The sequence below is a fragment of the Neofelis nebulosa genome, chromosome 1 (genome assembly GCF_028018385.1).
Source record: "Neofelis nebulosa isolate mNeoNeb1 chromosome 1, mNeoNeb1.pri, whole genome shotgun sequence".
In the NCBI taxonomy this organism is placed as follows: domain Eukaryota; kingdom Metazoa; phylum Chordata; class Mammalia; order Carnivora; family Felidae; genus Neofelis; species Neofelis nebulosa.
In genome coordinates this window covers 147,816,704-147,823,908 of record NC_080782.1, presented here as the reverse complement: position 1 = coordinate 147,823,908, position 7,205 = coordinate 147,816,704, and positions in this window count along the sequence as shown.

Genomic DNA, 7,205 nt, shown 5'->3' with positions numbered 1-7,205 from the left:
TTATTTTTGAGAGAGACAGAGAATGTGAGCATGAGTGGGGGAGGGGCAGAGAGAGAGGGGGACAGAGGATCCAAAGCGGCTCCACACTGACAGCAGAGAGCCTGATGTGGGGCTTAAACTCACAAACCATGGGATCATGACCTGAGCTGAAGTCGGATGCTTAACCGACTGAGCCACCCAGGCTTCCTCCTCTCCCCTCCCCCACATCTTGCTTCTCTGATACTGGGGGCTCTGGGAATGAATATGGGGATATGGGGATGGGTTGGGGATGGGTATGATTGAGATACATGATCTGGATTTTGCTCCCTGTCCTCTGATTTCTATCAAACCTCCTATTTCAATGCTGTTTCTACCAACAAAGGAATATTTCTGTTCCCAGGCTTTGACTCACTTCCCCAAGACTTTTTTTTTCCACATCTATGATTTTAAATTCTATAACAATACTTCTACTTTTCCTTTCTTTAGTGAGAATTTTATACTTCATCTGGTGAAATTTTCCTTTCTTTATACTCTTTTACAATGCATGGAGCTCCTTTTTTATCCCAACTTAATATCTTTGTGACTTAGCCTGTTGTATTTGCAATTTGCCTTTTACTTCTTGTGATTTTCTTTATATAGACAGTGGTTTCTTGGGTCCTTTAGGGACACATGTTTCTCAAAATAACTGTCTATTTCTTGGGATAAGTCATTTCACTCACCCACTATTACTCTGAATCTTTAGGAGAATGTTTCTCTCCCTTTCTGCATATATTCTCATAGGTCCAAAGCTTTTTTCTTACTTTTATTCAAATAAGGCAGGAGAGATCTAGACTCTATCTTTGTCAAAAGACTAGATGTGTGGAATTCTCTTGGCTTTACTCATTGTTGACTTGAGTACTGGTCAAATCCCCTTGTCAAATCTCCTGCTTAGAGGAGAAATTGATGTGGACAGCCTCCAGCCAAATTCCTAATTTTGAGTGGGCATTTGTGTAATACAGCCTGACTGCACTGAGGTGGGGGCCTCCCTTGCTCCCAATTCTTGGCTGTCTGACGCTCTTAACAGATGCAATCCATGCGAAGCTATAATTACAGGGCCAACAACTGCCAGGGATTTTTTTGCCAGGGAATTTCCATGCTTCCAACTGGAGCACCTCATTGTAGGGTCTACACATCCTAGATTACACTGGCTCACTGTCAGCACATGCCTTCCTAGCCCCAAGTTAGGCTGGATGATTTGGCTCTAAAGGGCTATAGAGAAACAACTGAGGGGCCGTGATCTGCTTCCTTGAGGAATACAATTAAGAACTGACAGACCATATTTGTTTATTTATTTATTTTAATTTTTTAATGTTTATTTATTTTTGAGAGCGAGAGAGCTGGAGCACGAGTGAGGGAAGGGCAGAGAGAGAGGCAGACACAGAATCTGAAGCAGGCTCCAGGCTCTGCGCTGTCAGCACAGAGCCCGATGTGGGTCTCGAACCCATAAACCGCGAGATCATGACCTGAGCAGAAGTCAGACAGCCGACTGAGCCCCCCAGGCGCCCCTCGACAGACCATATTTAATGTTGTTTTCAGAGGCCGAGTCCCTGGACGAGGGAAGCTGTTGGTAGAGGAGGGAAATCGTATCTCTTTACTTTCTTTCAGACAGAGGGCAGATCAGAATAGCTTTTTGGGGGGGAGGATGGGGGTCACCTCACCCCATCACTTTTGCTGGGTAATGGAGCTTCCTTTTAGCTTCTGCAGTGGTTTTGTGGCACTCTGAGTTTTTATCTTTCGGGTGTCTTCACTGTGGGAAATTTTGAGGGTGTATCAATGTGGTGAATACAAGGCCATTTTCAACTATACTGGTCTTTGAAAATACAGAATGTGTGAGAAATTTGGATGTAGAGAGTAGCAATCATCCTTTCTTGGTCTCATGAAATCCCTAAAACTTCCTAGCCATCTGGACAGACTTTTCTTTGATTGAGTTGCTGCCTTTAGGTGAAGGAGGAATTCTATAGGTAGTGTGCAGTTTTATTTAGATCTGCTTCATATGTGAATCTAGAGGCCTTATTTATTACAGTGTGTATGAACATTTCGAGTAAATTAGCTTTAATAATAAATTATTGCTGCCTAAATGAATCAATAAAGAGAGGTATGAGTAATAACTATGAAATTCCTTGCTTGGCTGTTTTGTAATAGTGAGATGGAACTCTACGGTGAGCTGCTCTGGGCTGTAGCTGATGGAAGAAGATCCTGTTTTTTCTTTTAAGTTTATGTATGTAAGCAATCTCTCCACCCAATCTGAGGCTCGAACTCATGACCCTGAGATCAAGAGCTACATGCTCTACCCACTGAACTGGCCAGGTGCCCCCAGATCCTATTAATCATGGGCCTCCTGACTTTTCAGTGACCCCACTGCTAATCTAATCTAAGTATAATACACTGAGTCCAGAGATACTAGCTTGGCTCCCTGGAGAACACACAGAAAAAGATTCTTTGTTCGTTTGTTTGTTTATTTATGTTTGAGAGACAGAGAGAGAGAGAGAGAGAGAGAAAGAGTGTGTGTGCACAAGCAAGGGAGACGCAGAGAGGGAGAGACAGAATCCCAAGCAGACTCCGTGCTCTCAGGGTAGAGCCTGATGTGGGGCTCAATCCCATCAACCAGGAGATCGTGACCTGAGCCAAAATCAAGAGTCATACATTCTACCAACTAAGCCACCCATGCGCCCCAAGAGGTTAATTCTGCTTAATGACTCCCCCCTTCAAGAAACATGTAGCTATCATGCTCTGTTTCTCTTTCCTTCAAAAATAAATAAACATTAAAAATTTTTTAAAAAAAAGAAACATACAGCTAAATTGTGGCAATATTTCTTCCTTTGATAGCTAATTTATCTTTTAGTTTCTCTGATACTGAAAGTGCAAATTTTATTTCTCCTCTTCGTGCATAAGCTTGCACCCATTCTTTCTTTTTGCCTGTATTACACGTGGCAAATTCCCTCATTTGTCTTAGCTTGTGTATAAGCTCTTCTTTGACATTACTCTTTTACAGAATTGCTATGCAATTCCCTGTTTTGACTCTCTTGATCTCCCTTACAGTGTTCTATTTTTATTCCTTGGTACTTGGTGCCTTCTATCAAATCATAATCAAATCATACTCATAATTTATGTATTTATAGTGTTCTTTGTTATTTTATGTCCCCTCTCCCCTTACTAACCTTGCTAAGATATAAGCTACATAAGGGCTTCTTTATTTTCTTCATGGATAGATTTCAAGTGTCAACAACAGTGCCTGGCACATAGTTGATGCTCTACAAATGGTTTTTGAAAGTATGAATGAATGATATTTCCCTTTTTCTTTCTATGCTCTTTTCTCAGTCTGTACTTTAAAGACGTGTCTCCCCTGGAATTTTGGTTATTGCTTCTTTTTCCCCATCTGTAATGTTCAACTGTTGGGATTTCTTCTTCTTTGGATACTAAAAACATGCTCAAGTATCTCTTCTTCCAAAAAAAAAAGTATATTGAGCCTGTCTTTATATTGAACGTCCTCTCACTACTTCCTGACATCATAAAGCTTCTGGAAAGGGTGCACCTGTTTTTGTTTTTTAAATGTTTATTTATTTTTGAGAGACAGAAAGTCAGAGCATGAGTGGGGGAGGGGCAGAGAGAGAAGGAGACACAGAACCTGAAGCAGGCTCCAGGCTCTGAGCTATCAGCACAGAGCCTGATCACGGGGCTCGAACTCACGAATCATGAGATCATGACCTGAGCGAAGTCGGACGCTTAACTGACTGAGTCAGGGTGCACCTCTTTTACCTCATTCCCCCATTCAGTACTTTACCATCTGAGTTCTCTTTGGGCCACAGAACTGAAATATCTCCTGCAAACTATCATTTGTTGTCTCTTAAGCCTCTTTTCATTTTGTCTCTTTGGGGGGCTCTAGTGGTAATAGCTATTCCCTCCATCTTGAAGGTTTGTCCCCACTAATTATATATATATATATATATTTTTTTTTTGAGGGAGAGAGAGCACAAGAAGAGGAGAGGGGCAGAGAGAGGGGGAGAGAATCCTAAGCAAGCTCCATGCTCAACGTGGAGCCTAATGTAGGGCTTGGTCCCATGACCCTGGGATCAGGACGTGAGTGGAAATCAAGAGTTGGATGCTAAACCAACTGAGCCACCCAGGCGCCCCTTCCCCATTGATTTCTGATACTGTTTCGGTTTTCTTCCTGCTCATGGAGTACACCCTTTCTATCTCAGCTGTGTCAACTTCTCTATCTGCCCCTTGAGGTGTTATGTTCTTCAGAATTTAGGACCACCCTTTCTTCTTTCTTTGCACACTCTCTAGCCATTTCATCCACCCCTGGTGTTAGTTACTACAAATAACCCAGCTTCACACTTGTTTTGCCAAGTTACTATTGAGTATTTCCAATAGTTAAAGGCTCAAAAGCACTTTAACACAATAGACGTAAAGTGGACCTCATTAATTTTCCAATCCCTATGCTCCCCAAACCCCATCTTTCTGTTTTCAGGTGCTTAACTAATGGCAGTCTCATCCACATAGTTTCCCCAGGTAGAAGCATCAGGGTCATTAGTGAATCCCCCCTTATACCTAAATGACTCATTCAGTTGTTGACATTTCTTTTTTTTTAAATGTTTATTTATTTATTTAGAGAGAGCGAACAGGGGATGGGCAGAGAGAGAGAAAGAGAGGGAGAGAGAGAATCCCCAGCAGGTTCCACACTCAGCTCAGAGCCTGACTCTGGGCTCAATCTCATGACTCTGAGATCAAGACCTGAGCTAAGGTCAAGAGTCGGATGGTTAACTGACAGAGCTCCCCCAGGCACCACAGATTTGGGGTGTATTTTAAAGGTAGAACCAATAGGTTTTGTTGATTAGTTGGATATTGAAGTGTGAGAAAGAACGAAATGAAGGATGATGCTAAGGTGTTGGTCCTCACACCCACAGGAGGGGCAGAGTTGTTATTTACCAAGATGGGCATAATCACCAGAGGAACATGCTGGGCAGTAGAGTGGGGATGGAGTTGGAATCAGGAATTCAGTGGATGATATGCAGTCTCAGACATCTATTGGGCAAACATGTTGGAGATGTTGAGCAGGTAATTGACTGTTACAGACTGAAGATAAGAGAAGATTCATGGCTGGAAATAAAAATTTATGATTCTTGGTTGTATTGATGATATTTAAAACTTTAGGATTAGAGGAGATCACTCAGGAAAGGAATGTAGGAAGAGAACAGTTCTGAGGAATCACTCTCAGGGATTCCAGTCTCTAGGGATTCAGAAAGTAAGGAGAATCCATGAAAGGAGGCAGAGAAGGAACAGCTTTTCAGGGAAAGGAGACCTAGGATGTGTGGCATCCAGAAGGCAAGAGAATAAGGTATTTGAAGGAGGAGGCAGTAATCAGATGTGACAAAAGCTATTGATAGTTCAGATAGGATGGGGACTGTGAATCGATCACTAGACAGAAACTGGAAAGTCATTAGTTACCTTAGCAAGGGCAATTTTAGTGGAAGATTGGAGAAATAAAGCATAATTGGGGTTGGCTGAAGAGAGACTGCATGGAAAGACTATAAACAACCCTTTCAAGGACATCTTTTGTGAAGAGGATCCAAGAGCTAGAGCAGTAGCTGGAGGGGTACAGGATTAGAGGAGAGAAGAGATAAGTCAGTCAATAAAGAGGTCAACTGGAGTAACCATGTTCTTGAACTAGCAAATGGAAATGGGATACAGTACCCAAGAGAAGGAGTTGGCCTGAACAGAAGCTCAGAAACTTGGAAGCCTGCTGCATAAAAAGATATAAAGTTATAGAGGCATCCAGGTCTTGTCATGATGCCCTTTGAAGAATAGGTGAAAAGTTTTGAGTTTATCATAAAGGATATAGGGAACCATAGTGTATTTAGAGCAAGAGAAAGCTATGATTTGAGAAATGCATGGTTCTGACTATGGACTACTCTCAGGCCCAAAATTATACATAAGTAGCTCACACTGTGATTCCCTTCTTCCAAGTGACTCTCCTCCAGATTCAGCCCTTCCTTTATTCATTTTACTGTAGCTAAATCATTTCCGATTGGTTTTGCTTTGTTTTTGTATTTTATCCCAAGTTGATAGTTGTTATCTGCAAAAATCAGGTCTAGTCTGTTCTACTTGGCCATGTTGAAGGCAAAAGCGAAGTTTTTTATAATCTTGACAACACATGCCAATCATATGAACTATTCTAATGAAGGCACATTTTCTAGACCCTTTGGCATTTTCTGTGGTCTTCCAGATGCCAGTTGTTGGTGGCCCTTCCAAGTTAGAGTACTTTCAGTAGAACATATCATGGCAGTAGCACACTTTTCAACCAGATGACATTATCAGGAATTTTACTGTAGTTTTATGGGTAGACTGGATATTGAAAGGAAAGACCCAGGTACTGACAATAAACTTGTTTTCTAAGTCATGTAGTCTAAGTTAGATCTTTGCTCTGATACCTGATTACATTGCTTTTAAATTCCATAGCACTTGATGTTTCCATGGCTAATTTGACAAGGTCACTTTGTGCACACATGCTACATGACCAGTGATTCCCCATTGAGTATATAACATTGCTTCAATTCTGTTTCTTGATTTATCTTTGTAATGACTAACAGGTATAAGCCACATATAGAGCCAAATGATCAAAGCATTATCCCTGAAAAAAATCAATTTATACTTACTCAGCTTGCTCAATCAATGTTAAATTAAACCAAATCATGACATAGAAAATGAAAGCTGGATCATACCAAGCCACTGATTCATTCAAGACAAAGCTATTTGAATCTGTCTTAAATGGGGTGGTAATTTTTTGTTAGGTACTCACGTGATGGCTTGAAAATCATGTTGGTCAATATAAAATTTTCTAAGCTTCCTGCATGTTCAGTGTAGCATGTGTACAAAGTATAAAGTCTGTGTGGGTTTTGACAACAATAGATTGGAATGAAATCTATTTCAGGTGAAAATGGAATGATTATTAACTGAGGACTCAAGGGAATGCTAAAAATGATAGGCTCTTTATTAGACAGGACATCAATCGACCATATGGGGAGCTTGAAAGCATTATCATAATATATTAGGAAGCCAGCAGTGTGGCTGAAACACCAGTTTAGACCTCAGCTTCACAGTTCAGGACAAATAGACCCATTATCAGCTGAGTGCTGTAGTGTGCTTGTCATGGTTCATAACAGAGAACAGAATGGGAAGTGTGTTCT